At 37.4% G+C, this 26273-nt stretch overlaps 1 long non-coding RNA gene across 1 annotated transcript in view; it reads right to left on the bottom strand.

Annotated features, from left to right (window-relative positions):
- LOC139729905 (uncharacterized) overlaps positions 1 to 26273 on the bottom strand; it is an 82277-nt gene that overhangs the window by 9697 nt on the left and 46307 nt on the right. The window contains exon 3 of the long non-coding RNA XR_011710892.1: positions 12068 to 12157. This is a non-coding gene — a long non-coding RNA (uncharacterized lncRNA). The remainder of the gene's footprint in view (positions 1 to 12067; positions 12158 to 26273) is intronic.

Here is a 26273-nt window from a genome sequence, read left to right as displayed (position 1 = left end):
GTTGGATCGCGAATTTAACAACATGCGAAAATGGCTCCATGCGCTGTGTTAATAGAGCATTAACATAAGCGTCGGCGTCGATTTGCGAAAACAACATCTCGCGAAAATATCTGTACGCTAAAATAACAGCTTATACAGTACTATACAACACCTTAACAGATTCTTGGTACCCGATTGGTCAACTGCTCATCACGTGACACTGGCTGAAAAGCACCTTTAACATTACCGATTACTTTCGCTGTTGAGCAAGCAATGTTTCTCGAGCAGTTTTGGATAGCGCACACTGATGCTATCCCTTGTATACAGAAACTCCCATGATATACTTTTTAACCCGCTGAGGACGAGTTCCGAGTATACTCAGGCAGGTGTCTATGGGAAATGCGTGTTGTAGCAAAATCAGTCTGTCCTCAATGGGTTAATCAAACTTTTTGAATCATTATACTCATCTGGCGTAACTTTATGGATACTTGAAGCACTCGACCAAGTACTATATTAACAATTTCAATTGATCTCTTCCTCATACAACTGTACCATTCACCTTTTCTGAGAAATGAATGCCATCATTGTGCTGGTTTTATAAAACAAATAGCCAATGGTCTTAACATATGCAACGAAACACAGATTTTGCATTCTGTGAAAGGGGACAAGTTTTATTCATCTTGGCCTCGCCTCATTGAAAATAGAACATTTCACTTTTGTCTGAAGTGAAATCTTGTACCATGGCACTCGAGGCCATTCACTATTTGTTGTATAACTTCAAAATCGTCTTATTACAGTATTTTTTTATCCCCATAGCAACTCTAATGTCACAGTCCACAGGGTGCTGCAATCAGCACCACTGGTATCCACGGAACTACGGCTGCGTTTATCTTAAAACTTTCTGAGGCAGAATCACGATCCTAAATGCGTTTGAGGCATTTTGGGGGGGGGGGGGTAGATGAACGCAACCGTGTTTTCAAACGCATTTAGAAACGCCGATTTGAAAAGCCACCCAAAGGGCAGTTTGAAATGCTATTGAGACCACGATCGCCTTTCTGCAAGTAGAGACCACGATCGCCTTTCTGCAAGTAGATAAATGCAATGCCGTTTTGAAATGCATTTATATCTCAAGGTAAACTCCTAGCTGCTTCCGGTTGTGTTTTCTACCCATTATATGTGTGTGAATGATGAGGCATGTTTGGTGGTACACAGTTGACCTTTACTTCCCAGGTCGAATGGTGCAAAGCAGCTGTGCAGTGATCACAGTGGAACTGCGATTGTATTATGGTTAGATATTAAATGCTGGGCCCTAAGAATCGCGTTTCAATCCACGTTCGCAAACACCATTCTAAACGCATTTTGAAACGTGATTCTCTCTCTCAAGTTATATGAATGCAGCCTAAAACTCATTGTTGGACAGGCTAAAAATTGTTATTTGCCTGTCCTGTCTGTAATTTGGACAAGGGGGGGGATGATATACATATATATATATATATATATATATATATATATGGGTCATTCCATGGGGTTGGGCCTGCTCTAGATTTTCATGTTGTGCAGGGAATAAAAGTCATATTCTGAAAATTTTATCAAATAATTGCTTGTGGTTTGTGGTTATTCTTGGAGAGAGATGTGTGAAGAATTATTTGATGAATAAAAAACAAGCCTGTGTACAAATTTATTTTGTCTGTGACTGTTTCATCGTTGATGTCTCATGGTTTTTTTGTGGTACCAGTTGTGACAAAAATATATGCCATTTTCATGGCAATGTAATACAGAAATACACAACCTTTCAGCATTATGCCTATCATAATTAAGAGAGGCAAGGTGACTTCTACAAAGACGATAAGGCACATAAACATGTGTCACAAAATAAGAACACCAGAGCATCTTGAAGCAACCTCATACCGATGTTACAAACGAAGTCCGCGGCGATTTTTGTTGTAACATCGGTATTGCATGGTTTTACATACACTTATAATCATAATATGATCAGAAACTTGATTTCTATAATTAGACTCATATTTTAGGAGTATTATTGTCCAAAAATTAGCATCAAAAAGCTCCAAATGAAAGAGAAAACACAGAACATATTACCGTACTTCCGTCCGAAGTCCGGCCTCTTCGTGTAACATCGGATAAGAAAGTCGCGCTCGCGACAAAAAGAAGAGCTACTAACTTCAGCAATCGTATTTACGTCACTGGCAGTACTTCCCCAACGGCGGGAAGACCACTTACAGCCCGTTCACACCTACCTGGACGGCGCAAGACCCGTTTTTCTGCTGTAGTCCGTGTTACATCGGTACGTGAATTTCGATGTTTCCGATCGGGAATTTCAATGTTTCCGATGTCAATCAGTAAGCTTGTACGCTATTTTACGAAGTAAATAACTTTTGTCACATTTTGTAAACTGTATTGGAGGAAAAAAACGATATTAAAACCACTAAACTGGCCAAATATACGGTGGACGATGATGCCGTTAACACGCTGTAGTCCCACATACTGAGATATTTGTTACTTGTTCATGTTCGTAATTGTGATCGCCAAATTTCCCCTTTTATGCCCGTCTCTGCAAAAGGAGCATGTGTTCCTCTCTTAGAAAACCGTACAAAAGTATGTCCAGTGTATCTTCACGGCAATATAACATTATTTTACCTCCCGATTCTTGTGAATTTTGGACCTTACTTATGTCATTCGTATCTACCAAGTAGATGTGCTGAACGTTAGTACGGTACTATGAAGTTGGAATACGTAGACGTCCAGACTGCGTCTGAGCTAAAGAAAGAGTTTGCCCAATTTTGTTGTTGATATTTTGGGAATTAAGAGCTGTCAGATTCATTCTCTTGAACAGATTTACAATGACAGTGTTTTCCTTTCAAGATTTCACTGACCTGTTAATAGTGTTAGATGGCTTTACGGTGCTCTGATGAAGCAGTACATGGGTTCACTGTTTCCATTCCACGTTCACCCACTGTAAAGTCTCAAAGCTAAAATGCCAGTTTCGTATTCATTTTGGGTAGGTAATTGGTAGGAAATAGTTCCATATGTACCGCAATCAAAATTGGCATAATATTGGTCTATCCTATCCTAAAAAGAGGGCAAAAATTTTGAATTTGATGGGGATTGAGTACCGTAAAAAAAAAAGGGGGGGGGGCCTAGTATTTTGTTTGAGGTCTATTTGGAATAGGACCGTAACCGTAAACCTAACCCTATCCCTAACCCTAGCCATGACACTGGGGGCAGCGCCCTGCCCTTGGCCTTGCTAGCTTACATAGATGTGAAAAAAAAAAATTAGCGTAGAATATGAAAATGATTTTTTACATGCTATATCATTATTAACATCATTAACATTACTGCTGTACATCATTTTAAGCGTAACCCATATTTTTTTTTTTTTTTTTTGGTGGATGGTACACATAGAACTGTAGCCAACTGGTATGACAAGAGGTAGAAAGCAAAATTGTCCAAATTATTTAATTCCATTCATATACACAGATACATCAACAGGAATATAAAGAGTACACAGACACAAATTTTCTGTTAATTCTTTCATTTTATTTCTCTTCACACCTTTTGTCCAGTTTGTCGATGAATCTGCCATGGATCCTCCTCTGCCGCCGCTACGTGATTAAACTACATGAAAGAGTGAAAAGGGCACAGCCACAGCACTCCACAAACAGAGAGAGGAAGCTGACAAAGCAACACCAAAGAAGAGCGAACATAACAAACTAGACAAAAAGAAAACTGCACGGAGGGAAAATGGACATTGTAGAAAAGAGCAGAAATTAACTTCAAACGTAGAACATGGAGAAGACAAGAAAACTTGTATGATTTCTCTTTATTAGTTTTCATAGTTGAGTTGACAGTTGATGAAGTTGTTAGTCAGAGTATATAAGGTCAAATTGTGTAAGGCTCGAGATCATTCTTCTTCTTATTAAGTCTACCTTCTTTCATACCAGAGTTACAAAGAATTGAAGTCTGTGTAACATAGGTATTGTTCCAAAGGTATACAGCAGGTATAATTCCAAAGAACTGTTACATTAGTGTTATTCATGGGAACATACATAAAGTCTATGTGTGTAGGTTTTAACATCTGACACCACAACAAAGGAAATCAGTTGATATGTCGTAATGTACCTATGTTACGAAGACATACTGTCCGTGTAACATAGGTAGTATACTGTGGACAAGGTTGTAGTACGAAAACCCCTGATGATAACAATAAAATCATGTTTTCACTTGAATGTCCATACAACTCACTTGCTTCGACTGTAGTTTTTTAAAGAATATTGTTATTGTGTCACTCTTGAGGAAAAAGTTAAACCTTTGTTTAAAATTGTAAATGGTTCGTAGAAAAAACATGTTAATAAAAGCGTCTTGCAGTTGATATCAGAATGGACAATCTTACTAATAATGATCTCATGTGCCTGTCAGATAACATGTTGATGTGTTATGGTGGAAAAAAACTGGGATATGTTCATTGTTATCATTTCAGAACACAAAATTATTGAGGATGTCACAAAATGAAGTCCATGTAACGTAGGTATTTGTCATACCTGTTTACCCATGCTGACTGAAAGTGTGCGAAGTAATAAACAGATTTCTAGTGGAATAAGTTGAAGAATGGGAGTAACAAATCAGGGGGAAAAAGAAAATTTCAATTTACCCAACTTGAATTTTCAACTTGTATGTCACAATTTCAGTCCCAACCCCATGGAATTACCCATATATATATATATACACACACACATCATATGCATATATATATACATATACATATACATTCATGCCCTACAGTACATAATATAAACGAGGTGGGCAAGGAAGAGACTTTTTGTTTGTGTCTGAAACAAATTTTTTCATGTTTAGCTTGGCACGGGGATGTGAATGTCGAGACATGCCACTCCTCAACAGGATTTTCCTGAAAGAAAACTGTCAATGACTTTCTTATCTAAACTTTTTTAGGCATCACATGCTTGCAAACTCCTCTTGTTCTAAAGCTTGCAAAATTCCCACTACCTAATAAAGATGATGATTCAATTTTTTCTTCTAATGTCATATACACAACTGTGTATGAAACATCTGAGATTACTATGCTCACATTCATATAAAACATTCAGCATATTTTTTTTTTATACAAGTCAACGTAATCGCACATTGAAGTGGAGTTTCGCTGTATGAACAGTAATGTGTAATATGAATGTAAATGAACAGTATAGATGTGTCATTATCCAAAAAAAAAAAAAAAATTTCACTGATCTGTTTCCCCAATTTAATCTTTACATCAAAGTTATCATTAACATAGTGTAGACAGTTCTTAAAAGGAGTCAGTTGGAACTAGATATCAAGGTTCTTTGATTAAATCAATCTAGGTTCGCTGCCTACCGTAGTACATTCTAAAACCACGACTAGTACAGGCCAGCTACATCCAGAATAGAATTGCCCGTCAGCGAAAATGTACACCGAAGCGTATGCTCATCCGTAACGGTCAACCCTAGTTGAGTGTAATTCTACCATGTGTTACGGGGATTACGAGTCAGGTGCAATAACACATGATTGATGTGTACAATGTACATACAATGCTCAGGATTCAGCTGAGCAAACTCCACACAAGGTTTGGGCAGTCGGAAACTGACAGTAAGTTATTTTTAGTGTACAAATAGCAAAAAAAAAAAGCTGCTGAAAACTGCTTATCCAATAGTGACAAGTCAATGGAGTAAAATGGAGTCAAAAGGGGCCTGAGCTTTCGATCCTAGCAGAATCTTCGTCAGAGTCAGAGGCATTTTGCCTCTGACGAAGATTCTGCTAGGATCGAAAGCTCAGGCCCCTTTTCATTTTAAATTATTTTCAATGAGATTTGCAAGGATATGAACTCAAATTTCCTACTAAGTGCAGACAAACGAACAAATAGTGCACATACAAAACATCAACCATTGATAACTTGTAACCAACGCTGCACACTGGAACTAGTCCGACGGTCCCTGACCTGTAAAAATCACTGTCGGACCAGTAACTTTTTCCAAGAAATGGACAAGTAAAATATGGAAAAACTGAGTACCTACTGGTCCAACAGACGGGTCAGACCAGTAGAAAAAAATGGGTTAGTGTGCAGCCCTGCTGTGACCCATTGACAACTAGTCCGAAGTACAACATATATACTCAGGCAGGTGTCTATGAGAAATACACTTGTATGTGTTACAGCAAAGCATGCAAACTCTGCATATTACATTGAAAAAGAAATCGTAATAGTCAAAAGCACACCTCATTGGAACCCCCTTTTCGATTTAATTCAGTTCAGTTCAATTCAATTTAATTCATCTCATGCATATCAAAGGCCCTTGGAATTATACATCCGTGTATAAAATATTTTTCAGCGAGGAGTCTGCCTGGTTTGTGTAAAAGAAGCAAAAAGCACCTGATTGGACAGAAGCATGTAACGCGTGGGTGAACAGAGGGTGAGAAATTCAGTCTGCATTCATTCTCATACCACACTTGAAAATGAAACATTCCGAGACACTACGTTACCTTATGTTAGAAAGACTCATCATTCAATATGCTGTTTCTTGCTTTCTAAACCAAACTGAAACAGCTGCAACTGAATGTCACGTCTGAAAAGAGACAGCACAAAAGTTGAAACACAAAGAGGGAATGCCCCAGAAATTTTACTAGAGCCTGTCTGTCAGACTGATAGATTTCTTACAAGCCAACACAATCTAGAATGAAGGAAATGTCCATTGTCATTTGCCATGGATAACATACTAATACTTAAACTCTCTCGAAATAGTATTTCATTCTAGCGTGATACTGACATCGGACATTGCAAATGACCCTTTTCAGTGTCATGTAGGTGCATACCGTACTGTAGCAGTGACAGAAAGCAATCACTATCATATACCGTTTACGCTGAATATTTCACTAGGTTTTAATTTTTGCAAATTTCCTTAGTCGAGTGCTATTCACGGATTTAAAAACACATGAAAATATGAACTCTGACATCGACATGAATGCGGCGTGCATGCATACATTCTTCCGTTTGGTACATACTCCACAATCGCGAATTTAACCACTCGTGAAATTGTCAGGAAGTCCCGATTCGCGAAATATTTGACTCATATATGGCGTATTCAGCATTAACCCTTTGTCCCCAATTCACGAAGGTGGTACAATTTTGTCCATGGTTTAAACCAAGGACAAAAACTGTAGTTTTATATGGGGCGCCAAATGTCGCATGGCCTATTTCGATACGAAATCAGTCACGTTGTTGATGAAATGACCATTTCATTATTGAAATGATCATTTCATTGACGAAATGTTGACAAAATTACTGATTTCGTAACGTTTGACCATGGTTTAAACCATGGACAAACATTGTACCACATTCGTGAATTTGGGCCTTTGCGTGCCACAGATTTTGGACAGTGTGTGTACATGTAGCATTAAAGGGGTTTCATGCGCCATCCGGTACTCAAGGCTTGCAATGGGTTAAAGCATGAGTGGAACCAGGAAGTGAATACTACTAATGCACAAAATTCCTTCCAGTCTGGGTGTAGTCACTAGAAAATTGCTGTCCTAAGAAACGTAATTTACCTATGACCCTTCTCTGCTTTATATATACTTGATCCTATCTACTTTTCCTTTCATTCACTTAGTGTGTGTGTGTGTGTTGTGTGTGTGTGCATCATAATGTGTTGTGTAGTATGTATGCTGTATGTGCATAATGTGTTGAATTTGTGTGTGCATGTGTAGTGTATGTGTGTATGTGTGCCTATGTATGATGTGTAAATTTTGTCCAAGTTGTGTATGTGTAACATTTTTTGACACACACACACACACACACACACACACACACGCACATACATTGTACACGCACAAGCACACAAAAGGAAGCACACATGTGCGGTATGTGGAGGTGTGTGCATGTTATAGTTCAAGTGAGTATCCGCATGCATTTGTAGAATTCACTCAACCAGAGAAATAGACCCCAATACCCTTTATAATACCAAGTTTGTACATAAACTTCTGTCCTTCTCCCATTCCCCTAACAATGGTAATTCTGATCACGTCACTCTTTCCACTGTCTCTGGATGTCCTAGCGTCTTGAGATGTGACTAACTTAAAGAGAAACATTCCTCGATCTCCCATATCTATGGATTCAGCAAACGCAGAAAAAAAAAAATGGAGAACACAAATAATCTAGAGTTAGAGGTACATTTGACAATCTTTTGAAAAGTTATCAATTTTTGAAGCATTTTGGTTGACTCCTTGCACTGCCCTCTCAGGCTGAGTGAGCTGTATGACAATTCTGTGATGTCACTGTGATGTCACAATGATAGAAGAGGGGGGGGGGGGGGAAGAAAATATGACAGAGTTTCAAAGAAAGTCTTTCATTTTTTTTTTCTCTGGAAACGCCAAGAGCATTGCATCCAGCTGTCCACAAGGGCACAGAAGTTTTTGTCATATCATGTTTTAATAACAGCTCGAGTGATTGTGTACTTCTTTATCAAAACTAAAAATTTGCAAAATTCTTTTCATGATATCTGCACGCACAATTTTTTTTTGCAATATCTTTTCTACCAATCTATGCTTATACATCATACTGTAAATGCCTAAATTTGGGGGAACATCAATCTGTGTATTTCGCACTACTTTTGATAAGGTATTCACACTTTTATCTGCAGATTTGAATGGGTTGAAAATTGCACAGCGTCAATTCAAGAACCCGCGCATATGTTTTTGAGTCAATATGTCTATTTTTGAGCCAATCAATTGTGCAAAAATATCAATATGTGTACAGTAATGGATAATCTTCTGATGATTGTTGGCCGCTGGGAGCGATGACATTCATAAAAATTTTTGATTAAATCATTTCCTCCTGGAACAGTAATCAAACAGTGGGAAATGTCTTTACATTGATGTGCTCTTCTAACTGACGAAAGAAAATACAGTTCATGAGTTCCTGCATGGAGCAACAACCGGATATACAACACTTCTTTGAAAAAATCCTCAAATGGTACTACAGGTCGTGTGAATGAATAACTTCAATTGCTGACACAAACAATCCTTTAAAAAAAGCTGAAGGACAGACAAATACATCCCCCCCCCCCCCCATTGTTGAAAGGAAGGAAAAACGTAACTTCCCTTTTGCAGAAGCAGCTAACACATGTTTCTGCTTCCTATGTCTACTGTTGCTGAGGGTGGGGTGGGGGCGGTATCACGCAGGCATCGAAAAATAGCAAATGTGCGCTTTGTATTATGTGGTAAAGAGAGGAACATGCCAAGCTAGACTGGTATGGCTTTGGCAGATAACATGCGTTTTTTTTTCTCTCTCTCTTCTGACGGACGAGTCTTATACAGACATGAGCTGACTAACACTAAAGGGGTAGTGATGTCATTACTCCTTAGACTAGTATTAACACAAGTCTATTAGCAAAACCAAATGTACACCAGAAGAAAAAGTGCTTGAAATTCTGTATGTCATATTTTTTTTATGGCATCATTATCTTGGCAATTCAACTATGTCACGATACCATGATGTCATTTCATTATGCTCGATAAAATTGTTGAATACATGACGTGAATGGTGTACAGTCTTCCAGAATGTCATTTGTTTTTTTCTTTTCTGAAAAAAAGCTAAACCAATGACCTTCCACAACAGGAAAACTTCAATTTCTCATATTTAAGTCTAGAAAAAAATATATATATATATCATATTTTGAGGTGCTTTAAACAGAATTGGAGGAAGATAACTTGATAAAGTTGTTTTCACAAGATGCTACATGTAAGGGTATAGTAGAGGAAATTATATATTGTTTTATGCAAAGCTAAGTCTGACTTTAATATTCAGAATAGAGTGTCAGTTATAGCTGTACCTGTAATTCTCATACAAGTTGCATGTTTCAATAGTAACAATCAGCAACCAAGTTTGATTTGATTTGATTTGATTTGATTCAGTCACAAAATGCATATACAGACACGACATAAAGACATAATACACAAATATACAAATAGCTTGTGCATGAAATATGTCATGCGTTTTGTGTGGATCGCAAAAGCGTGACTGGGATGTCCAGTAGATATGACTCACACATACTTATGTACAGAAATAGTAGACAAAAAAAAAATGTATTAGCCATGCTTGTGGTGATATACTGAATTTGAACATTTCCTTTAATCTCTGTCTACATGTCAGTGAATGTTCGCCTGTTCTTGCACTGAATCCATAGTGTGACAAACTGCCTTCTAAAATCCACATAATGAGCAAACATTGAATGGGTCCGAATGTGGACTTGTCCATAAAATTTTATTCTACTTGTGATTGAGGTGGGAACTTCAAAAGATCTGGCCATTAAGATTTCACATATCTATACCCCACCCTAAAAATTTGCTGAACCATTAAGGAATATCTGCATTTGTACTTTGTTTTTAGATTTCACCTTCAAATGCTCTTAATTCTTGAATACTGAACCTGTATTCATCTCTATCTCACTTAACCACCATAAACTTCACTGAATGAGACAATGAATATATCTTTAGAAGCCCTTCAGTAACTTAAAACTGCTGATGATCTATCAACTTCCCTGGAAGATCAGAATGGCTAAAATTTCATCAAAACCAACACCAAATGGAAAATTTGAGAAATGCTGAAGTCTCAAGAGTGTTTACAACCACACAATGCAAACTAGATGAGAGGATGGGGCCATCACCTAGCAACTTTTATGCTGGTCTGGACATAAAATTGAAATCAAAAGTAAGGCTCTGGTTGATGGTATGAAACTAAAACTCCTTTCCACTTTTTAACTCATCTTTGTCATTCAGGAAGTTATTACAACTCTACAACAATTTGATGCATAGGATATTATCCATTCCCTTTTATTTACTCAAATGAATAAGAAACTTTTGATATGGTGATGATGTGTAAGTCCAAATCAATGGGACATTTGTGAGGTGGTGGACTCGACACTTTACCTAATATGATGAATACAATGTGTGTTTTTTTCACACAATGCATATTGACAATTATTTCACTTTTGTTACTTTACCAACCATTGTGTAATGTATTCTTACTGTAAGTTTTTAATAATTGCTTTCTTTGTATGAATTTATATGCATCATTGTTATCACTGAAGAAAGTGAGAATTATGTTTATATATTATTTCATTGTGAAAAAATGAAATAAATTTGAACTGAACTGAACTGAATATACACACATGATTGTGATGAATATCACTGTTTTATATGACCAAAAAAAATTTGTATGACCCAAAAAGACTTGAAATTGAGAAAAAAATTCCAGTTTTATATCCAACTTTTATTAAATTTCTACTATAGTGTTTGTTTGATTTTATGCCATTTATCAACCTGTCCAGGACTAGTCCGGAGTATACTCGGGCAGGCGTCCATGGGAAATGTGTGTCATGGCAAAATCAGCTCGTCCTCAATGGGTTGAAGTCACCTTGCACCGAAGGTGGTGCTTCACTTTCTTTATAGAGATATCTTCAGCCCCGGGCAACTAACAATAGGCCAGTTTGAAGTTAGCTCATGGGCACATCGGTCTGAATGACCTTTCTTTTTTCTCAGTTGGTTAGGGGCACTTCACTCGTTTTAGAGAGGCATAATGCTTAAGCTTGACATTACAATTCATGGAATTCATTGATCCTGTTCAAACAAAGAATGAACTTGCGTAGGTCAGATGACCAAAATGATCCGTCAATTAACACTTGGGAAAACATCCATTTCAAATATTTTGCATTGAATGTATTAACAATCTCTTTCTATTGATAATGCCAAATACCACTTTTGCTGTCAGGTGGATGTGCTGGCAAGCAGCATTTATAAGGATTACATTTACATGAATAATCTTTACATCACAGCTGCTTATCCCAGTGAATTCAAAAACCAACATGCCTGTTCTTCTTTTGACCTTTCTTCTGCTCATGCGCAAAGTGGAACTGCGAACTGGCTTATGTTCAGCAAATATCAACCAGGCACATTGTGCCAGAAAAAGAAGAAAAATGAGAAGAAAAATGAGAAGAAGAATGAGAAGAAAAAGTATAAAAGAAGAAGTCTCCAAGTCCCACAATGCACCTACCTCAATGAACTTTCACCATCTGCGGGCAGATGTTGACTCTACAGCTGGCCACGTCCAAAGATATTTTCTTCCTGTCTTGCCTTGGAAAGCCTGCCACCATTCATGAGAAATAATAAAAGAAGAAAATACAACAAATGAAATTTTCAGTCAGTGTCTCAACAGAATATTTTTAACTAAGACTGTAGTACAAACCACATATCCAGGTTATAGTGAAGTTCAGCAGGTTGATAATCACGACTGCACTTACTCAGTTCATGCATGAATTCCTTTGATTCATAACACGTACGCAATAAACATCCAGGAACACATTGCACATTATTACTCCTGGAAGTTGTTGGCAAACAATTTAAACTAAACAAGCCAGTTGGTTTGTTAATTTAAGCAAATAAACAAACAAACAAACAAACAAACAAGCAAAGAACACCAACAAACACTAATATAGTGCTGGAAAAATTCTTCTGCATTTGCCTGAAAGATACATTTTCTTTTTTTTCTGACAAATTCCAGAATACCCTTTGATTACAAATCTGTCCTACGACTGAGTAAGGGGAATACCCAATACATGTACATAGTGACATTCGCATAGAATATGGGATGTGCTTCCTTTTTCACTGAAAGGGATATATTTACATCATCAGAAACCTACACACGCACAAACACACACACAGACACACACAAAATGATGAAGTCTCTACAAAGAAAGGAGAGAGAGAAAAAAATCAGTTAAGAATACTATTCTGATTTTGCACGTTGCTGTTTTGCCTTTGGGGTTCCCAAAGAAGGGTTCTCTTTACATACTATAGGACTGATACATATAGGGCCTACATGAAATCTGTTAAACATGAATGAGTAAACCTGCTGAGAATCTTAGACACAGATTTCTCATGCATTCTCTTTAACCCATTGAGGACAGACTGATTTTGCTATAACACACATTTCCCATAGACACCTGCTGGAGTATACTTGGGACTAGTCTTCAATGGGTTAAACAAGAGCAATAGTAGAGATAAAGCCACTTGTGAAATATATCTTGTGAGGGCTTGCAGGACGGGAGCTCACTTCTTATGACAGTTCTTATAAAACATGATTATTCCATATTTTCCTCCTGTGTTTGTTTACAAGTGTAAACCAAACTTTCTGGCCTATTTTCTTACAATTTACTCTTGATCCACTTTGAAATAGTAAAGGGAAAATGCGAGACAATGTCTAAATCCACCAAAATATTAAAGTGTATTTGTACACCAAAAAATTCAATTACTCCAATCTTTCTTCAAACATCTTGAGGAGAGACATAATTTGTTGTTGTTGTTGTTTTGTTTTAAAGTGACAGTTTCACTCACACAGTTTCAGAGAAATTGTATGTGACCGCCCAGCTCAAAATCCACACAAAAGCTGGCCAGAATGAAGTTTCACTTTTCTATGCAGTTTCCAAGAATAAGCTCTAAGCTTTCAAATGATACATAATTTGTTAAAATTGGACCCTCCTAACCCATTCAAAAAGTGATTGAAATAAGCGAGAGTTGAAAGGGGTAATCTCATTCCTAGAAAAGGGGGGAAAAAAGGATTTAAAGATTGGGGTTACTCATGCATGCTGTGAATGAACAAGATGAATGAACAAAAACATGGTCCAGAAAAAAAATGCTAATATCTTGATTTGGTTTTATTCTAAGCCTCCTAATTTGGACAGTAGGAAGAAAAAAGATTAGTCTGTCAGGTTAAAATCATAAAATTTGAGCTGGTCAACCCAAATGACATATTTTGGTCCATTACAGAGAATGCTGAATTGCAAGTTTTTGTGGGTCTTGAAGTGGGCGGCCACATATTGACCGATTCTGTGAGGCGGTTTGTGTATTATCGGCATGGGCAGCGCCATTACTGCGGTGTCCCGGCCGACCCCCCCTCCCTCTCCCCCACCCCTCTCACGTGCAAGGAATGAAAAACTGATGCATGGTTGTTTACATAGCCAATAGGCGTCTCGTACTGAGTGAGCGAACGCTTGCTTAATGCGTGAACCTTTGTTACAAGTGCGCGTACTCCTGCTACTAAGTGCGCGATAAACATGTTGCCCGGGGGTGGGGGAAAGGAGGGGGGGTCGGCTGGGACACCGCAATTTGAGCTAATGGCTGCGCCCAGTGCCACAAATTGTCTACTGCCCTCAACGAACCCGAATCGGTCAAAACCCCTTTCAAACTGGCAAAAGAGAATGAAAGGGGTGTACGATGAGTCTTCATGTCACTGTCATAATGCTTGTGTTGTCAGACATAATGCTGCTTTTGGCATTTTCACTGAAACAGACAAGAAATTACGTCATGCACATCTAGAGTATGATCTGCTTGATCAGAATCTGAGCTCAAAAGTAGGGAAAAGCTGAAAAGCTCATTGACTGCACTATAATCCCACTGTCAAGAAAATGCACCTATAATATATACATAATGCATTTCTTGTTCAAAAAAAGCTATGGATGGTAACTATGAACTTTGACCTCTGACACTTGTGTGTGAAGCAGAGCAGAGTAAAAGCTCGATTTTGTTCTTCCAAAACACCTTTCAAGAAAGGCAAGGCAGTCACAGACTTCAGACATTGACAGCACTTAGTTTGAAGGCCAGTTCACCTCAAAGTATACTATTAACATTTGGTTCACTTGAGAGCATCAGACTCGAAATTCAAGGACCCAGTATATATCGCATGGAATTGTATTGTACAGCCCAGTGTTGTACAGAGCTCTGAAACAGAAACCGCTTTGTCTTTTACTGCATCAAAAGCAAGCATCCCAGGGCAGTACATTACTGGTCATTGTGTAAAACTTCCGCTGGAAAAAACAAACCCAAAACACATCCATTTTCATATCTCGAGGCACCTTGGTGATGATGCTTATATCAGTCAATAGTACAAAAGAACTAGAGAAGCACTCTGGGAGCGCAGACCTCTGCAAAGCATCTCATTTCCACCACTGATCTTGTTCTTCCATATGAGAGATCAGTGAGTTCCACCCATACATATGTGTGCTGAAAGTCCCCCGATTCCCCAATATAGAAGCCTTTTGTTATGTCTTCAACTTCCAGCTATGCGGCGCGCCTCGCCTTAGCAGAAACTACAGCATGCACTTTAGTGCGCGTATGAAAACCTCAAAAATGCACAGCTTGAACTCCACCTGCCAAAATATTGAAAATCCTTCATAAAATCCACAAAAATTGCCAGATCAAATTTAGTCATCTGTTACTTGTGTCACTCTCAAACTTTCCTGTAAGTTTCATCCAAATCCGTTCAGAACTTTTTGAGTTATTTTGCACACAGACAAACAGACAAACAAATAAACAAACGCCGAAGAAAACATAACCTCTTCCCTTGGTGGAGGTATAAATGATAAAAGGGGAAGATGAGAGGGAATCACTGCATGCTTTCTTTATAGATGGTTACCAAGAATTGGTGAAATAGTGAGGAAGACAAGATTTCTAAATAATGCCATCGTGCTGATGAAAAATGGAGTCAGTTGGCTGAAATTAGTAAATGTCTCGGACGTATCGCTTCACACTTTTGTTTCCTCTTTTTCCTGTTGTGTCCATACTTAAATGCCACAAAAAGACACTAGAATTACCCGTCAGCTGCGTAACAAACACTACATGGATTTTGTGCATGATTTGTTTGATAAAGTATTTTGAAAGCCAGCAAGGGCATCGCATTTTAGATTCCCATTGCATTCTCAGAATCACAGCAGGAAGCGTGGAGAGCCGGGACTTGCTTTGAGAAAACCTGAACACAAACAAACATTTCCCTTTTTTTCCCAAAAATGATATGGATTATAAATGGCCCACATTACCCAAGTACTTCTAAGTGGGATATATTTGGTTTGGTTCTCTTGGGAATAAGTGGTATCGACCATGTTTGTTTGTGTTTTGGTGTGTGTTTTTTTTTTTGTCCAACATTCGTAACAATTCACTAAACCATGTTATCAAGAACAGAAATAGTATTAATAGGAGTTGAATCCAGCCACTCAATACATATTGCAGCCATTTTCATTGGAAACATTTGTTTGTTCTTTTATCACAAAGAGTGATGAATGCAACACAGTTAAATCCCCTACTGGTTCCCCCATCCCATCTCATCCATTTTTCTTTTCTTTTATTTTATATATATATATATATATATATATATTTTTTTTTTTTTTTTTTTTTTTTGGGGGGGGGAGGGGTGAAACATGAAAACAGTTGCTGAATTTTCTGTCAGCTTTGTAACAAAATCCATACGAGCACATCCCTCATAAACTCTAAATGTATGATTATGATGGTAAAGTGTTCAAAAGGGATTGAACATCCAATGTACGTATAAGTGGTAATCATGCCAGGAGATCCTCAAAATTTTTATTTGAAAAAAAAAATCAAAAATGTCTGTGGATGGTATTCAATATTCAAATTAGCTTCAGGTATTGAACAAATTAGTGAAATATCAGTTGTTACATTCTACATGTGTGCGACATGAGAAATCAGTGAACATTATGAATTTCTCAGCTTGGTTTATTTCAAACTTTCAATGCACACCTTTCAATGGCTGCAAAATAAAGAAAGGCTCTGTTCATGTACTGGTACACATTTTGTTATAACACACACTGCATAGTCTGATGGGTGGCCCTGATGAACTGATGTTTTCAAGCTAAAATGAGTCTGTTTCTAGCTTAGTCTTCAAAATTACTTAATGATTGGCTGCTACTCAGAACCTTTTCAGAACTATTTACCCAAAATAGCATGACACTGAAGCTCATCAAACATCATGGCACAAGACAGAAAATGTTATCGATCTTGCTGAAAACAAATACATGGCAATATGAACTGCAGCAAGGACCTTTTAACACATCATGACGTAGGTTTCAAAGTGGCACAAAACATGAGCTTGTACCAGTAGCAATTTACTCTCACTTACGGCAGGCTTTGCTGGAGAGAAAGAAAAAATGACTTCATATAAAAGTTTATTGAAAGTACAAGACTTACTACCTTGCACGCTGTTATGTTCTCGTCAGTATTTCATTGTGCAATCACCAGCAGTCCGAAGCCAATGTCCCATCCACGGACATATATGCAGAAAATGCCTCAATCATGAGCAGCGAGTATCGTCTGCCGTCCAATAAAAGTGTTGAGACTCTACAAGGCTCCCCCAACATCTATATTGCCCATATGACCTTCTGTCAATTTCCTAACAGTTTATCCTTGTTGACATTTTCGATACCCTTGGTTTTGTTTTTCTTTCTTTTCTTTAAAGCGACATGCATGTGATGTCAAGGGATGCGTGCATAATTCAATGTGCTGTTTGACTTCCCTGTCTGACCAAGGAGGCTCTATGTTTGTGCGGGCCTTTGCTTATCAGATGGTGAGTAAACTCATGAGGCAAGTTTCAATTGGATTCAATGACATAAAAGACATAAATCTGGTGGCAGGGGAATTCCCTGAAATGGCCCACCTGATCTGTACACAATACAATATATATGCGTGAAGTTGAATAATAGACAGAATTGGAGAAAAAAAATGTGACCTGGTATTCAAACTCAAAGGGGTATTGTACTCCCCTTTTGGGTTAAATAGCTTGTGAGATGCACATGGAATTTGTACAGTAGGATATTTCTAAGATTAACTCTCAACCCCCACCCCTCAAATACAAGGGGGAGGGGGTTAAAAACAGTTCATTCTTCCAAACGCATTCTTCGTCTAGCAAGCTCTGTGCATTGTGACATATTGAGTAGGAAGAATCCGTCTTCTTTCTTTCTTTCTTTCTTTCTTTCTTTTGGTCTCTGAAGAAGGCACCTCAATCTTGCAGATTGTCTGCTCAATAGTGCACAACCATGCAGCATTTAAGTGGATCAAGGTCCTCGCTATATCAACAAATTCATTGTCACACACACACACACAGAAGAAAGACATATTTTACCACATTTATACCATGTTCCATCTCCCATGGGTAGTTCCACCTTTTTCGAAATCATGTTAACTGCAGGCACTTTGTTAACAGGAGCAGCCGGGGCACCCACGTTCTCTGTGCACTACCAAATGTAGCAGGTTCACACCCCTCCAAGGGGCCACACACCACAATTCTTTTTGTGTGGGTAAACAATAAGTGGCATTCCTCTACCCAACCCCTGCATGTCTGCATCCTTCTAATGAATCATCTATTCATTAACTCCATTTCTTTTTAAACTTTGATAGCATCATAACTTACCTACCTGTATCCTGCCAAGGTCAGTTGCCCCCTTAAAGATATTTCACATTTTAAAGCATTTTTTATGGGACATACACTGCCCACTGTTAGAAATGATATCATACACAATGTGAGAAAAATAGTATCAAAGTCAAATATGAACTGATTTCATTTCACATTTAATACATCAATTGAACTGCAAGTTAACATAAATCATACATGCTCCAAATACATGTACATAGTGTATGACAATTACAATCATAACTCAAAACTCATTCCCTATATACTCTATAAAAAAAAGAAACCAAGAAATACATCAATGTTGAGAGTTTTTTCTTCAAACAGGGCTAAAAAGTATAGTATTAGCCTTCACCAATGTCATTTCTTTTCAGCAGACCAGCGACTTCTGACCATCGCCTATAGGATTTATGTAGATTTGAAATGTACAAGATTTGATGGTGTCAAAAGAATGTCACATTTCAATCATGATACAAATATTCATACGTCAACAATGGGCGAAGGCAACTGGTGAGTGAAAAGTTGTATAACCCTCAGCTGTAAAAACTGCGAGAAATGGTCACTTATACAGTAGAAATACCCTATTGTGTACAATGTGGACACTTCCACTGTCCTCTAGGGGAAAATGAGTGTACTGTAGCCTGAAAACCACTTTTTATTTGTAGTTCCACTGTCTGGCGGTCTGCCTACATCCTGCGTCCAACAAATGAATTCTGCTCTGCTCTGACGATGCTCAAGAGAACAAAGCAGTGTGCTGACCTTCATATTTAACAGCACGATTTCATCTGTATCAGATGCAGGCATCCCCATTTATTATTTCTATTCTTTCCATCAAGCAAATGAGCTGGGAACTATTGAGAATAAATATTTCATAGCATCAGCAGAATCAGTTGGAAATCCAATACTTTTACTGACAACCACTATGATACTGTCTAACTTGGTTTGGGACATTATGTATACATATATGTCCTTCATGTTTATAACACAAAATTATCAACCATGTACTGTTCTATCGAGAGTTCCATCATACATTGATCTACAAGGGATAAATCTCTATTGTGAGTTCTCCTTGGAAATTTTTACACCTACCAATATAGTGTGTACTTCACCTCCTTTCATTTATTTCCATTTCCAACAATCGGTTTCACACGACCATTAACACAGCATAATTGCACGAACACAAATTATTTCAAACATTCACATAAACTTGTGAATTGTTATGTAATAGGGCAACAAACTTTAGACAGAGTCATAAAAAAACAAATTAATGCTGTATCAAATAATGGATAATCTAACAGGCATTTGGAAACGGGGGGGGGGGGGAGACTGCTACAAAGCACAGATGGTTACAGTACCCCTCAGAAAAAAAAAAAAAAGATAGAACACAAATAACAGCAACCTTCGCTGCTCATGGAGAAAAAAAAAAGAATGTATAACCCTGTCTGTGTATGGTGTGGGATAGTCAGAGTGGGAGCTGACTGAAGACAAGAGAGAAAAAAAAAAAGGTCACCAATATTAAACTGACAAGAAACCTTTCTTGCAAACATACACAAGTACAGCTCCATGGATTCAGGAAAAATTGACTGTCTGGAATACAAATGAGCCACGCCGTATGTACCTGTACATGTAGTGGCGATCGAGGACCAACGTCCCATGCGCATTGCTCATCGCCAGCAAATTAGCATCTCAAACAGTAATCACCGGAAACATACGCAGATAATGCTGCACTTGGCCAATTCAGGCTTTAGAGCCTGTTTCAAAAGCTTGCAGTACATCACATTATATCCATGTACCATAACAAACTCAAATAATGATTATGTAATTATATATACATACTGCACTCATTTTATGTCACATAAATTGTAGTGATTGTATTATATTTGATACTGAATCAAAATCCAGAAATTAATTCAATCAAAATCAAACTGAATCATCAGATTCCAAAAAATTGTCTTCTTTACATATTGCACAACGATTGCAAAGGTCATTACTAGCACAGGAACTTGAAAACATGATATTTTTTCCATATCTTTTCCACTCGAGTTCACGTGAATTAGAAATTAAATAGAGAACATTATCAGGCTAGCAACTGTCAGTTCTCAAAACTTCTTTGATCAACAAATAGACAGGGATGAGTATCATTTGTTGATAAGAGTTGTTATCATCTTTGTAGTATTGTCATCAAAGTGGGTGATTATTTACATTACCCTATCTATTGCTGATAAACATATTATATATAAATTTATGCATATAATACGTATACATATACAATTATATATTTCTGAATATATGAATTATGAATACACACATGTATATTTCGGGATACAAGACGAACACACACACACACACATATCTACATACATTTATCTGTAATAGATATGCTTATGTAAATAATAGTCCACTTTGGCGACATAATATAGATAACAACCCTTGTCAACAAATTGGTCATTGAATCAAATACCGCCTGTAAACTTTTGTAGCGGTCTTAAATACTACTTGGCTACATCATTCAAAAAGAGTCAGTGACTTCACCTGTATAATTACCCTGGACGATGTTACTGTGTACAGAGTCAATGACATTTGAAATTGGTGACTCGATCTGACAGGGTTAAGGCAGCATAATGTATGTCTCGTAAGTGTCTCTGCCCAACATGTTTATGGGTCCAGGGCAATCAAAACTCATTGTGTGGCAACTAAAATTATGTGGGCATTAGTCAACTAAATGACCATTGTACAATGGTAAGAGACAGTGCAGTGATTTGTAAGTCCCTTGCCTTGAATGTTCAATCCATCAACACATGTACTGTGAGCAAAGTGTTGCTGCAGCACTGCCAGATACTGTAAACAAAAATTACAGCAAAAACAGAAAAGAACAAACTTTAAAAAATGAGTAAAAAAGAGAAATATTCAAGATGTACAAGACTGCTCACTTAAATTTCAGGGGCATTGCTCATTACCATTATGTTTGACAAGTTCAGAAAAAAAAAATGACAAAAATATATGTACTCTCTTACTCTGAATGAAGAAATTATATATCTCACATATGGCAGAAACATGCAAATGAATTGCTCTGCAAATGGCAGGACCAAATCCACTTCAGTACTCGGAAAGGACCATCACATCATAGCTGCATGTGACTTTGGAGCTAACTTCCATCCTAAGGCATTTAATGAGCATCACGCACAGTGTTAGTTACTGGTGCATGTTCCCTAGGCTACAATTTGCCTCAAAACACAGAGGATGAAAACAAGGAAGTAGATGAGGTATGTTCAAGGTCAGTGGTTACGTTTACACCTTGGCATGGAATATGTCGTCCGCTGACAAGCAAAGAAATTGTGCCAACTTTCCCGGACACTGCCCGTGAAACATCTCACGCACAGTTCTCGGAAATGTTCTATGGAATAGATTCCACACTGATTATCATATTCAAGGCCTGGCCAATATTTGTGTCCAAAACTTTTATTTAGGAATACTTGTTGAGTCAATGATTTTTTCCCCCTCACTGACATACAGACACAAATATGTTGGGGTAAGACCTCTGTACTCAATATCAAAGGTAATGTTTACCTTTGGGAGCAGTGATTTCAAAAATGTTCAAGATATCACTTTTGATGCATTTGTGTAGGTCAGTTGTATAACAAAACATCCTACCGTATAAAAATTTTGCAATAAAACCTAAAGGAGATATCACTTTTTTTCTCAATAAACCATAACTGTAGACGGTTTAGACAAGAAACGTTTTTATTTTACCTTTTGTTCGCATTTCTATATTTAACAATACTTAACATTGACTAAACTGATTCCAATTTTTACATTGGTTGTTTCTATCCCTAACTCACATTTTAGAACTATTTTGAAGCACTAAAGCTGGGCGTTTGTTTCATCTGCAAATGGTAAATAACGCCTTTAAGCAAAGTAAATCAATGTGAGGGCCCAATCCCCCATCCTGCAACCATTACCTTTACACCAAAACAAAAAAAAGAAGAAATTAAATCACCTTATTAATGGTCATGGGGAATTTAACAATCTGACTCATAGCATGTAGTTTTCATTACTAATAAAACCCTACATCATTTCCAATAGATACCCCTAAATGATTGCCTGTAATAGGAAATAGCACCTATATGTGCTTACGAATTCCCTTTCCTGGTACAAGTGTATATATATGGCTATCAATGATAAGTATAAAAAAGTTATGAAAGTGTAAAAAAAAATCTCAACACCAAAGTGAAACTGGTGTAAGGATTAGCATTGGTCGTTCCTAAAGCTCTGCTCCAATTGTAAAGGTGTATTCTTTGCTTTCCTTTCCATTTCTCATGTGGCAAGCAGACAAACAAGTCTGTTAAGCATCATACATCACTTTCCCTCCAAACCCGACTAGCAATATGTATATGCCATACAACTAATACCCACAGCATGACCAGGAACTCACGAGGAAATAAAAGCACACAAATATTTTTGCTTGTTATATGTACCACTCCGTAATGTCTTGATTCCGCAGAATTTAAAACATGTGAACTTTGTGTTACTCAGCAGAGCGTGAAAAAGTACATGCGCAAAAATATCAACCTTTATAGCACATGCTTTGCATTAACATGTGACTGGCATTTACATTTGTAGCATAAGCTGCGACAAATACCGCACAGTAATTAGTTTTACTGCACAAAGTCAGCCACAGTGACAGATACAAGGCTTTGCCCCATTAACCAGAGTGCCTGGTTAAGAGGTAACAAATTATTTTGTCTTCCTTGAAAATATTTACTCAGATCCCACCCATTTCACGGGAATAACCCATCACCTGACACCCAATTACATTATGAGTGGTAATTTCTCGGTGATTGCCGTCATTTGAGCACTCTTTTATACTCTCACAGCTCAAATTATATAAGCTTGTGCAGACTCTAAAAAATGTAATAATGATGATCAAATGAAACCTTGAACCTATCAGGGTTTTTTTCCCCCCTCTTTCTGTCTCTCTTCCCAGGATTGATGCTTGTTAGTATTGACATTCACTCTGCAGAGGTCACAAGACTGATAACAAACACTTTTTTTCACATTTTTGATCAATCACAATTAGATGTGTTAGTGATTCAGGAAGTTCTTGGCATAAAATCCAAGTTGCATTGATAGGACTGATCGATGAGCAGACAAAAAACAAACAAACAAAAAAAGATGGGGTACTGGTACAAAGTGTTATGATACAGCCATGATGAACCTATAAGTTAGGGCTAAACCATTGGAATTATTTGATTAAATTGCTGAATGATTAAAACTATGACAGTTCTGTCAATTCTTGATGAAGTAGATCAGAAACATCAAAACAAATTTACAAATGCTTTCTTGGGAATTATCAGTATCACCATTATCACTCTCATTACTATCTTATTATCATCATGATTATTATCATTATCAGTAGTAGCAGTAGTAATAGCAGTACAACTTGTAATAATAGTTGCAACTTGTATTGTGTCAAATCAATCAAATGAAATACTCCAAGTGCACAACTTTTTTTAAATTCTAATCTATTATCATATTTCATTTCCATCACTAATAACACTTTTGTCTTAGCCTTGAATATGATTCAAATATTTATGATGATCCAAGTAATTTTTTTTTTTAGATATGGCTTGATCAAAACGAATCTGCATGATGATTATAACATTTTTTTTTTTTTTTACCAAAGCTACAATGTACATATATATGTAGAAGACTTATTCAAAACCTCTATCAATGAGTTTGTCTGATGTGACTCTCTTCAATAAAGTCTACCTGTAAAATGGTATGAAAATGATATTAAACTTTTCAAGCAACTATCATTTTACACAATCCCTATACAAGCGTTCCACATTTTCCTTTGTGAAAAGAAAATGTATATGTGACCCGCTACAACAAAATGATCCTAAAGTCGGGTGAGGCCGACTATTTGAAAATTGCATGACACAATTCCCTAATCTTTCTGCTTTAAATTGATGTGTAACACATCTTATAAAAATAATCGGCTGTGGAGATATCGATGTTTAAAAGAGAGCATGTCGAGACGTCTGGGAAATCACTGTTTCGAGAAAAGCGCCCTAAAAGATCTCCTTGCGACGCAATCACGATCAAGGGACACGCAAGTCAGTAATCACCTCCGGACAATAGAAGGTAAGCCCTAGCAACCCACGAAATGCTCATTTAAACAGAGCGTCGGCGGTCTCCTCACCGACCAATCAGTGACCAGGATGCCAGGAGAAGCGGCTGGGCATAGCGCACCCTGCCAGCACGCACCAGTCGACTAGGCAGTGTGCGAGCTTCACGCTTTGGTTAGCGGCAAGCAGCAAACTGACCAATGAGATCACTCTGGTCGTTGTTAGGGGCGGAGCCTATCTGTGGCGCTCAATCCAAATGTTCGAACCAGTTTCTGCTTCGTTGAAACGCCAAAAAACATGGCCCAGAAAAACTCTATTTTTTGGTCTTTCCTTTCATCATTTTGCTTCAAAATTTCGACAGACGATAGAAGACATGTCAGACTCTAATAATATGTCAAATTCACAAAATCGTAAGTTTTGACCAATTTTGATGCTTTGACTTCAAACTCGATTTTCACGGCTTTAACCATGCGCGACTTTAGGACCATTTTGTTGTAGCGGGTCACATATGGTGCAGAACTGTACCTTCAGATTGAACACTGACTACAGTAGCTGAAGGGAATACACTTGGGAATTCAAGAGTGAGAATCTCACTTCTGAGGTGTTGTCCCACCTACCAGCTTCTATGTTGTTCAAGTAAATGTGTGTCATAGATTCTTTGCAGATTTCCATGTTATTTGGTGAATTCTTTGTCTAGAAGAAGATTGAGGATATTTCAGCACACTCAACTTTTAAGGGTTTGGCTGGGGTTCCCCCCCCCCAAAAAAAAAAAAAAATAACATTAACATCAACATATATGGCCGTGCATTTACACTTTTCTAATTTTAAGGGGACATTTACCCTAAACATAAATGTGGATTCAGTAATAGCACAAATGTTAAATGAATACATCAGTGAAGTTTGAAAAAAGTAGACAATCTGTTCAAAAGTTGTGATTTTTTTTCTCAAGTTTTGGATAAATGCATATACAGTCATTGCTGGATAAAAAAGCTACAGCAGTCCATGATGTCACAGTAGGGGTTCCATGCAAAGAAAATATAAAGTTAATTCCACAAAATGTCATTTTTCATGAAAAGTACATATTCCCTTGATGTATTACTGACTAACTGTATGTTCAGGTCAACACTATTCCCTTGCCTATTTATACTGAAGGAGGAAATCACAAGCTCTTTTATTGTGCTAGAAAAATGAAAACATATCAAATTCCTAATATCTTTCCCCTACTGTGACATCATACATTTTTGTAACCTTCATACCAAGCGATGACAGGATACAGATTTAACCAAGCGTTTTTTTAAAAATAATTATTATTATTACTTTTGAACGGATTGTCCAAATTTCGCTGACGTGTTCCACTAATATTTCAGCATTCGCTGAACCAACATATATTTGTGGTGATTTCCCCTCTAAGGTTTGGTCTTACACAATTTTATTTGTATAACTCTGCAGTATATGGAGACTATGGAACTTCAAACATTTGCTTTTAAACAATATGAATTATTCGGACTCTGTTTCTTGACCTTTATATAAAGAAACTGGTCTATTCGACTTCATAAAAGCATTATTGCTAGCTGTTCACTTTCCATATTTCCTTCTTCTTGTTCAGATTCAAAATTTGATTAAAAGGCCTTGCTTAAAATGAAAGTGAACCACATTCAGCAATGTTTTTTGATGACCTGCACAGATATAAGCCAATATTTGTTTTCATTTTCTGTTTTCTGATTACTTTCTTCTCAAGCTCTTCAGAATGTTAAAGTAGATTTAAGCAGCAAACAACTGCTCTTTTCCCATGAATCTGGGACAATATCACCTGAAAGTAAAATTTGTCTTGAGCACTCAAACAACCATGCCACCTTACCAGCATGCCAAAGATATTACTG

The sequence above is a fragment of the Diadema antillarum genome, unplaced genomic scaffold (genome assembly GCF_040938485.1).
Source record: "Diadema antillarum isolate AM-2024a unplaced genomic scaffold, OU_Dant_1.0 seq00000269_RagTag, whole genome shotgun sequence".
NCBI lineage: Eukaryota > Metazoa > Echinodermata > Echinoidea > Diadematoida > Diadematidae > Diadema > Diadema antillarum.
This window is presented reverse-complemented; position numbering and strand designations above follow the sequence as displayed.